At 35.4% G+C, this 10,582-nt stretch overlaps 1 pseudogene; it reads left to right on the forward strand.

Moving 5' to 3' along the window:
- Positions 1-3,042: 3,042 nt before the first annotated feature.
- Positions 3,043-3,872, forward strand: LOC114074029 (annotated as a pseudogene).
- Positions 3,873-10,582: the final 6,710 nt, after the last annotated feature.

The raw sequence follows: 10,582 nt of genomic DNA on the forward strand, positions 1-10,582 counted from the left end.
ACTTACCAATTCAATCAATCTATTTAATTGATTTTATCATTAAAAATTGCTTATATGGAATTTTTATTTAGAATCAAAGTTTTAAGATATATATTCAAACCATTTTAATGATCCAACTAAAAATATTTAAAATATGATTACTATGTTAATTTTAGTTTTTTTAATGTAAATATACTGTTAAACTCTATTGCATTTGTTGAAAGATTCAGAAGAAATTTTTTTAATGTGAAGTGAAAACACATGGAGTTTTCATTTGCCAAATGAGACTCATTTAATATGAGTTTTCTTAATTAAGTATTCATATTTATGTAATATGCAGTAAAATCAAGGTGTTCTTTGAGTTCTTACTTTAGATTGAGGTTGAAAATAATGAATTTAATTGGAGAAATAGTGAAACATTTTGATTATTCATTTGCAATAAAAGGGAAAGTGGAAGGTTTCTTTTTGTTAGATCTTCTTCGTAGACTATGCTTATGTTGTTTTTTTGGAGTTTGTTCAGGAAAATCATTAGAATGGTAGAGAGCTATTCAGATAATTGTTTTGAAAAACTTTGAAAGTGATATTCTAAGAGAAGCAACCATACTGGTGACTGTTCAACTTCTACCCACATCATTAAATCAGTTTTTCCACTAATAAGGACATGTGAAATTGAATAGTAAGTTTAGATATTGTTGAAAATATCATTTTCATTGTTCGAAAGTTGTTTAACATATGATTGACATTTGTTGATCCAAATTTTTGTTTTACTGCCTATCCTCTTCTATCTATTGTTTTACTTTTACACGTCTTCTGATTGAGTTAGAAATACATGTGTCGATTCTATAGAAGAGAAGAAATTGTAAAATGCCTTTATGAAGTGTTTGCTAAGTTTCTATCGCGTAGCTTAGATTCCACTGGATTAATATTTGACCCAGGATTATGCATATGTTTGTTCTAACATTGAAAAGGAAAACGTTGATTGATACGGGTATTTTTTTTATGAATACAAAGTTGCAATAAAGACTGGAAATTTTGATGGTATTAATAACGATATGGATCACCGTTGAGGACTTTTTCTGAGGTATTAATTTCCATTTTCCCTGTTTAGAAATGTTTTCTGTAGCTAATAATTGTAATGCTTCATTTACATATTTTAAATTTTTATCTTATAACAGGGAGAAATTCTATCCAAGTCAATTACAGACCAACAACTAATTGTTGTGCATTATATAATTGCATATTTCTTGGATGGAAGGTATTGGATTGGTTTCTCATTGCTTATTGATTATGATCTCATGATGTTTTGATTTTACATCTCAATTGTGAAAAACATCATATGTAGCTCGTGCAACCATGTTTAATTGAAAGTTTTTAGTTCTTGTAAAAATCAAAGATCCCATGTCTAGAATGAAACTTTTCTTAACAGTAGAACAAAGATCTGATGTCACTATAGAAATTCTTTTTAAATGAATCTTTGAAGGATACATTGTGTTTGCACTATCCTTGAACGGTTGCATATATTTAATTGTGCCACAACATGATGATGATAACAAAGGTTTGTCAATTGGTTGTTAAATTAAATATAAGGTAAGTTTCTTATTGAATCATATAGATTTCCTTACAAATATTTGTGTAGGCTGGGGATACTCTTGAAAGCATAGGAAGAAAGAATATGCATCAAATCCATGGGAATGTATACTTATGAGGAGACAATGGTTATCACCACATCTATTTGTTAGGACATGTCTAAAGTATGGAAATCCTTACACGATTTTGTTATATCAATGTGAGAACTTTTCTTTCAGAACTTCTCTTCCTTACTTTCCTAACTGGCCGGTGATATAACTATTGCAATTTAACAGTCTGTTAAGTAGGAAAAGATTTTACTGTTAGTAATTTTCTTTCTTCATTATTGTCATCATTATGTTTTACTCTTGCTCTTGTTTCAAACATGTTCTCGGGTCGAGGCTCTATTGAAAACAACCTATTTGCCCCTTCAAGGGTAGTGCTGAAGTCAGTGTACACCTACCCTCCTCATACCCCACCTATGAGTCTATATTGGGTATGTTGTTGTTGTTGTTAGTACTAGCTAGTAGGTTGTATTTTACTTCTTTGAATTGACAGCATAACAAAGAAAGAGTCTTCTCTTATTAATTCTTCTAGTTTTAGCTGATATATATAAGTTGTTCAAAATATGATGTTGTATTCCTTACTAAGCTTTGTTTTTTATTTACTATCCAGAAAGTTAATTTTTTGGGATTCTGCTTTGATTGTCTATAAGGTTGATTTGGTCATTGATCGATTGTTATTTTAGGAGTTTTTCGATCTTATCTATGTTCTTAAACTTTGTCAACAAAAATCATGAATGGTCAGCTATATATATAGACGTGTGTGGTCATTGGCTAATAGTTCTGAATTTCCTTTTTCATTGCTTTCAGTAAGAAGGTTGTGATTTCCAACTCGTACAGTCGTCTACTAGTTCCTTCAGATGAAGCATGACTTGCTGTAACACACAGATAGATGAGCTAAAAGTTGTTTAATAGAACACATTATATCATGATTTCTCGAGAAATATGTTAGCCTCGCGAAGCTACAACTTATGGATTTTGATATATGTCTGCAGAACCAATGAGAACAGATCACAAATAAGGAAGGAAGCACAATAGATTGAATTCATCCAAAGGAGAGATTTAAGCACGTAATCAAATCAACAAAACCAACATCAGTGGAAGACAACTCAGAGAATCTTCAAGATCAAGCTACTGGACAAAGCTTCACAAATGAAGGAATCTGGAAAGAAAGGCAAATCTTGTCAAGACGGAAGAAGATCATGAAGATATATAATATGAACGTGATCACAATCTACCCTAAATCAGACTTAATGAAGGAATTCACTACAAATCCTTGATTGAATGAGATACCTATCGGTTTTCCTTAAAAGATCAAAGAGCTAGACTATACAAACCAGCCTTCGGATTAGAGGAAGTCAACACACTTCACTTAAACTATTGTATTATCTTTCTTTCATCATTGATAAAACATTTGTACTCTGTTTATGAAACTATGATTTTGGATTTGCTGGATGACTTGTTTATCAAATCAAAGCTCCTGAGATTTATGGACCTTTCTTGGACAAAGATAAACAGGTTGCCAGATTCTATTTGTGCATTGCATAACTTACAGATACTTCTGTCATATTGTTATTGTGTTGAGGAGCTACCGCTGTGGAAGGTTAAGTTTATTAACTTGTGTCATCTTGATATAACCTATAGTTGTCACTTGAAGATGCCACTATGTCTGAGCAAGTTGGAAAGGCCTCCAAGTGCTAGTGGGACCCAAGTTTGTTTTAGGTGGCCGCGGTGGTTTGGAAGATTTAGGGGAAGCACATAAATTTTATGGATCTCTATCAGTTTTAGAGTTGCAAAATGTGGTTGATACAAGGGTAGCTCTGAAGGAAAAGAACTATGTTGAGAAGTTATCTTTGCAGTGGAGTGAAAGTAGTACTGCCGACAATTCACAAACTGAAAGAGACACAAAAGAAATACAAAAGTTTCAAATAGAGCTGATCCTTTGTTTCTTAAGCTGGAGAAATTGTATATTAACAACTGCAAGAAGTGTAATTCCTTGCCATAAGTAGGACAACTCCCTTGTTTTAAATTCCTTTCCATTAGTGAGAAGCACCAAATAACAAACGTACTAAAAAGTCTAAAAAGTCTTTTAACTCTCTTGAGAAACATGAATTTGAAAAGATCACACAGTGGAAACAATGGCACGTACTAGAAAGTGGAGGATTACCTAGAGTTGAGTACCTTTCAATTAAAATTATGGGAATGAAGAAGTTGCTTGAAAATCTAAAGAAATTATTAATTGTGCCTAGAAGCCATGGAAGCTAAGCTTCTATTATAAGATATGGACCTGCAAATAACCTAGATATTTTGGGAGAGAAGAAACTCTTTTCCTGTTTATTATTTTTCTAAACTTCAGTTACACAGAGTGTTATATTTATAGCACTATACTAATGCTTAACACGTGAGAGAATCTTACACATCATGACCGACTCTAACACGATTGTAACAAACAGATAGCTAACTAATAACAATCAGTTAACTACCGTAACTAATAAGGCTAATCCCCAATACTCTTGCTCAAGCTGGAATTGGTGTACACATAAAAAAAACTCCAAGCTTGCTCAATAAGAGGTGGTGTTGTAAATCCCTTAAGACTTTAGTAAGTAAATCTTCTAATTGTTCTTTGGTGTGTTGACATACTCAGGTAGGATCAGACCTGCTTTGGTTTTTTCTCACACAAAATGGCAATCAATCTTTATATGTTTCGTTCGTTCTTGAAAGATAGGATTACCCGCAATTTGAATAGCCGCCTTACTATCACAACGAAGCCGGACAAGCAAGGAAATATCAACTTGTAGCTCTTTCAGCACTCCAACGAGCGAAACAATTTCAGAAACAACAGCGCACATACTTCTATATTCGGCCGCAGCAGAGCTTCTACTGACAGTCTCTTGTTTTTTAGACTTCCAAGAAATAAGCGAACCTCCTAATTTAACTACATATCCAGTTACCGATCTCCTTGTGTTGGTGCAAGCAGCCCAATCAGAGTCACAAAATGCTTCTAAACATGGTCACGCAGTACTGCTAAACAACAAACCTTGACCACGAAACCTTTTAATATACCTCAATAATCTCAAGGCTGGTTCCCAATGTGACATTTTTGAAAGGTGCATAAACTGATAGCTAGTAACATCTTGGAATGCAGGATCATCAATCCTTCCTTTGTGTTCATCATAATCCACACTAGTGAACCTGACATTTGCCTCTAAAGGAGTGTTAACGGGCTTAGCACCCCCAAGTCTAGAGTCTGAAATTATCTCTAGAGCATATTTTCTTTGATTGAGAAGAATACCCGTTTTGGATATCAAGGCATCGATCCCTAAAAAGTATTTGAGGGTTCCCAGATCTTTCATCTTGAACTTGCTATGCAACGAAGTCTTTAATTCATGAAGCAACCTTAAGCTTTTTCCAATGAGTAATAAATCATCAACATACACCAAGACAACATCGATATCGGTTCCTATTATTTTGTAAATAGAGAATGGTCATGGGGACTTTGAGAATAACCTGTGTCAACTAGTGCCTCTGTCAACTTGAGATTCCATTGTCGCGAGGCCTGTTTTAGACCACATAATGACTTAACCTTGTAAGATCCCAAAAATGACTTAGGTGAAGCTAGAGCCTAACGTGGTTTTCATGATGGTATAAGGTCCTAAATTGGTCTCTAATGTTGTATTGAGGAAGTAGCTAAGATCTTAGGTGCATTGGATGTCAAACGTCAAGGGATGACCAAGACGTTCAATAACTAAGTCACCTAGGTGCCTCATATGTTGTTTTATGTGTTTCGGAGTGATGCATGAGTTTATATGGTCCTTAAATGAGTTATTATGGTGTATATAGGCAATGCATCAAGTTTTGTGAAGTTTTGAGGTCAAACGCTCAAGAACATCCATGACGTTCGAAAGATGTGACTTGAAATCACCTCGTGTGTCTAAGGACGTTTCGTAGAGTTTTACGAGTTCATTTTGGATGAAAATCATTTGGTAGGTCCTAAACTCGCACACGATCCCTTTTGGGTTGGAAACGTCCGGGGTACGACTCCATGTAGGACCCACAAGGTGGCCCTAAAGGAGGACCCCAACTTGGAGCTTAACACTGCAAGGCAGTGGCAATCGATTGACCCAAATGACGGCCAGTCGATCAGGTGACGGCTCGTCGATGGAGCCATGTGGCCTTCAAGAGCTGGTGAAGCAAACCACGAGACCCCATCGACGGGGCGTGGCCTCACACACGGACCGTCGATGGTGCTGTGAAACTGCGTTGTTTCACTGTGATGTTAGGGTGAAGTTGGGAATTCACCCCAAGCCTTTTTAAAATAGGAGGACGGTTGTTTTAGGTGTTTATGGGTATTTTAAGAGTATATTAGTGATTAAGCTCTCATTTAAACCCTAGCACATATATCAAAACCCTTTCCCTCCTAAAGTTTCTCCAAAAACCTCCGTGAGAGTTCAAAGTGAAGATCAAGCTTGAAGATGGGTCTTCAATGAGGTTTCTTCTTCAATCAAAATTGGGTTCTTCAAATAAGGTATGAAATTTCTTCATCTAAGGCTTTCTATCACCTTGGAGCCAATTTCAAAGATGATTTTCAAAGATTTAAAAAATATGAAAAGACCAATTTCTACTCTAAGTCTTGGGTTCTTGCATGAAACGGTTTCAAAACTTAAGATATGATGTTATTGATGTATAATTGATGTTTCCAATGAAATTCTCCATGAACCCTTGACCTTCTCAAATCTATAAATTTGACTATAATATGGATGAATTGATCATGATTTGATATTAATGAATTCATGTGTAGATTGCTATGAGCTTTTTATTTATGTATAAATTATGTATGTATGGTGTATAGTCCGTTTCAATTTTATCACTTGAGTAATGAATACTCTTAGATCTATTGCGTGTTAGGCTTATGGAATTGATATCAACCTAATACTTATAGATTCTAGTGTAGATTTCTATGGGCTTTCTAATGATGTAAGAATTGTATTCAATTGATATCTAATTGGTCTTCAATTGATAAATCTATATTGAATTGACTTAGATTCATTGAGTATTATGATTTATGCTTTAAAGTGATGTTCATGGCTATGGGTAAGGGGCTTATGGTATTGAATTGAATGATTTTGCTTTGGATTGAAGTGGTGAGATGAATTGGGTGGTACGCTGCCCTAATTCTCTTATTATTATTTATAGCTATTGTGATTTATCTCTTGGATTATATGTGATTGGTATGACACACTTATGGTGCCGGTGTTATGTGAATGACGTGGCCTTGTCGGCGTTACTTTATGTAATATGATGATCATGGCGTTGTCGGCACTACTTGAAGTATTATGATGATTTGTATAGTTGATTATGTGAAGTATGATCATATATACCTATATGTGAAGTAATGTGAAAGTATGTGTTCTGTTATTGAAGTTATTAGGTGATTATGTTATACTATGACTATGTGTTTATATGTGTCGTGTTAAAGTTGATGAATGATTGTTCCTAATTTGACTATATGAGTCTATAATGGTTATATTGATGATGATATAGTAGTGTATAGGATGACTTAAAGATGATAATGGTTGTTCTTATGACTTCTAGAATGACATGTAATATGTGCCAAAGTGAAGTAATGTGTATTTTTTAGGTAGACTTGTGTCCCTTACTTGATGCATGTATGAATATGAATATGTGATGTCTTGACTTAGGAAGATAAAACATCTTAGTCTTGATTGAATGAATGATATGTGATACCTTGAATGATGATAAGAGGGTCCTTATGTAAAACCTTGAACCTAGAAGGTAAGGTTATGGAACTTGAAGTCGGAAGCTGTAGTGGTATCCTTCATGCAATGTAATGATGGGCTTAAGGTTGATTGGCAGGAAATGGATCATATCGATCCTTAGGAAAGCCATGATGAGCTTCTTGTCGCCATTTGAAGGTAGCCCTAGAGGACCTCTTTGGTAGGGTAAATGTGATTGGGTTATGAACATGATGAAAAACCCTTTGTATGAACCTTAATGTGAATTAATCTATGAGAACAAAGGCTAGCACCGAGTGAGTATAGTAAGGGAAGTAGTTCTAGTTAAAGGATGAGGCTAGAATACAAAGTAAGCCCTTCATATTCCTTAACCATGTGCCTACATGGGATGTGTCCAAGTACTACCCTTGGCAAGTAGAACAACCTCATCGGAGTAGGATAGAACTCCGGATTTCATGCTTTGCTAACATGGTCTATGTCGGTTATTTCCTATTCTCATCATGTGGGATTACTAGTATTGGAGAAGCTCTATGAAGTTTAGGTGGTGGTATGAGACGCTATCTAGACATTGCACAATAGGCTTTGAAGATGTTAGTGAGAGTCCCTAGGTCTTCTTCAAAACCATTACTTGAATGTCTTTATGTGATGAATGTCTCTTAAATGAACTAAGGAATGTAATGATTTAAGTTAAGGAAAGAATATTAAATGAACAAGTTCTTATCTAGAGTAGTTAAGGGTTGTCTAGTTAAGGTATGAAGGGGGCATAGGAATGGTCACTTCATCTCTTACTTAGATAAGTCTTAATAATGATTCTAGTTAATGAATGTGATTGATTATGTGGACATGATCCTAACCTAGGTAATTCTTAAGGATTACTTAGGTAATCTTGGAGCGGTCAATTATGGACATTCTTTTCTTGCGTTACTTGAGTAGGTCTTTTGATAACCTTTGAAAGGAGAATGTCATGTTCTATGTATGGTAATGTATTAAGTGAGAATGATTCTATCTTAGGTAGTCTATAGGATCCCTTGAGTGTTGGTGAAAGGGATTGTATGGGCGGTCACTTCACAACTCATTCAAGTGAAACTTAGAATAACCTTTAGTAGGAGGATCTCATGTTCATGTATTTGGTGTATTGTAAGTGTGTATGTGTCTCATTCTAAGTAGTCTTAAGGATCGTTTAGGCATACTTAAAGAGGGTGTATGATCGGTCTCTCTTTACGACTTAACTGCTACTTAGGATAGCTTTTAGTGAGATGAATTACATGCCAGAAGATGTCTTAAGTGAAGGTAAGGCATAACAATGAATTGGTTCACTGTAAAGTTACTTTTAAAAATGTGAATAATTTCTTTAATGATTTCTTATGTATTTCTAAAGTGTTAGATGTTGTTCTTATGTTTATACTATGATGTTTAATAAAAATTCATGAAAAACATGCTATTGACTAAATGTCCCCTTTTCATGGTTTTTGCATGGCTTCCATACTTAGTATATCTAAAGTGCTAATCCCTTCTTTTCCCTTTTTCACTAAAGAGTAGGGAATTGAAGTCTTGATGTGCCATGGAGGATAGATAGGCTTCTAAGGGTTGAAGATGAAGTATTGGTGAGTCCTAATCGATTCGAGGGCAATATCCACATGTTCTTTAATGTCTTAAGTCTTTACTTTATGTCTTGTATGGGCTTAGTCCCATGTGTTGTATACTCCAAAGTTTAGATTGTTCGAAGGGATATTGTAAAGGTTTAATGTTTTAATGAAATTCTTCCGTTTGCATATTGATTATGAAAAGAGTTCTTCGTGTGTGAAGAAAGTTTTACATTCTTACTCATTTTAGAATGTTTATTATGCAGTGAATGGTACGAGTGGCTCAACTGAGACTTCTTGAAGTCTAATTTGCCGTGTTACAAACTCGCAGATGCTCTAACTTCTAGGGTGTACTTGAGGGTCGTGACATAACCAACTTGCAAACTTTGTACCCCCCCTGTTTTTGAAATCCCTGAGGCAGATCCATGTACACTTCCTAAATTAAATCACCTTGTAAAAAGTCATTATTGACATCTATCTGGAAAATTTGCATATTGTATGCTGCAACAATGCTAATGACCATTCTAACAGTGACCATCTTGGCCACGGGGGAAAAATTTTCATGATAAGAAAGGACTTTCTGTTGATTGTAGCCCTTAGCAACTAATCGAGCCTTATATCTTTCCGTATCACCATTTGGCTTGTGTTTCACTGTATAGACCAATTTCGACCCAATAGCTTTCTTCCTGGGGGGGTAGATAAACCACAAACCAAGTGTTATTTTGCACAAAAGCATCTACCTCATCCTGCATCGCAGTAATCCAATGTTGGTGTTTGGAGGCCTCTTTTAAGGAAGTGGGATCAGCAGAGACTGAAAAGCAGTTATGTATCTCTGATAATCGATGTAATCCCCAATGGGGTACAAACATGGCGCATTGTCCTTCTTTTTATCTATAGAATCCTGATGCCATATAGGAGGTCGAGTTATTCTGCTTGGTCTCCTTGTGGTTTCAATAAGTGCAACCTGATCGGTAACATGAATAGGTGTTATAACAAGATTGTCGTCCTGAAGAACTTCTCCATCAACATTATCTTCTAGAACAACATCATCATTGTTATGAGATGAAGAGGATCCGAGATCATCAACTACAAGTGGACTAGGCTCATCAGCAGGTACTGCATACGGAACAATGACAAAACGGAGTTGCACATGGTCCTAAAGAACTGATTGTTGTGGAAAAAACATGTCTGTAGAGTCAGTAGAGGAACTAGGAAAAGGACAAACCTCTTCCACGAATGTTATATCCCTGCTAATAAAGAAGGTTTTTGACTGTAAAACTAGAAGTCTGTAACCCTTCTGAGTGGAAAAATACCCCATAAAGATAGCCTTTTCAGCCCTAGGAGAAAATTTGTCCCTCTTGGGGAGTATGGAAGCAAAACACAAGAAACCAAACACCTTTAAATGATCCACCCTGGGTACATTGCCATATAAAAAATCAAAAGGAGACTTCCCTTGCAAAACATCTGTGGGCCTATTTATTATATAAGTGACTATGTTTCCTTTCTACTATGCCATTTTGTTGAGGTGTATAAGGACATGAACTCTGGTGAACTATTCCAAGATCAGAAAACAAATCATTGCATTTTGAGTTCAAAAACTCTGTACCATTGTTAGAACTTAACACTTTGACTGTAACAC

This window comes from Solanum pennellii, chromosome 9 (assembly GCF_001406875.1).
Source record: "Solanum pennellii chromosome 9, SPENNV200".
NCBI lineage: Eukaryota > Viridiplantae > Streptophyta > Magnoliopsida > Solanales > Solanaceae > Solanum > Solanum pennellii.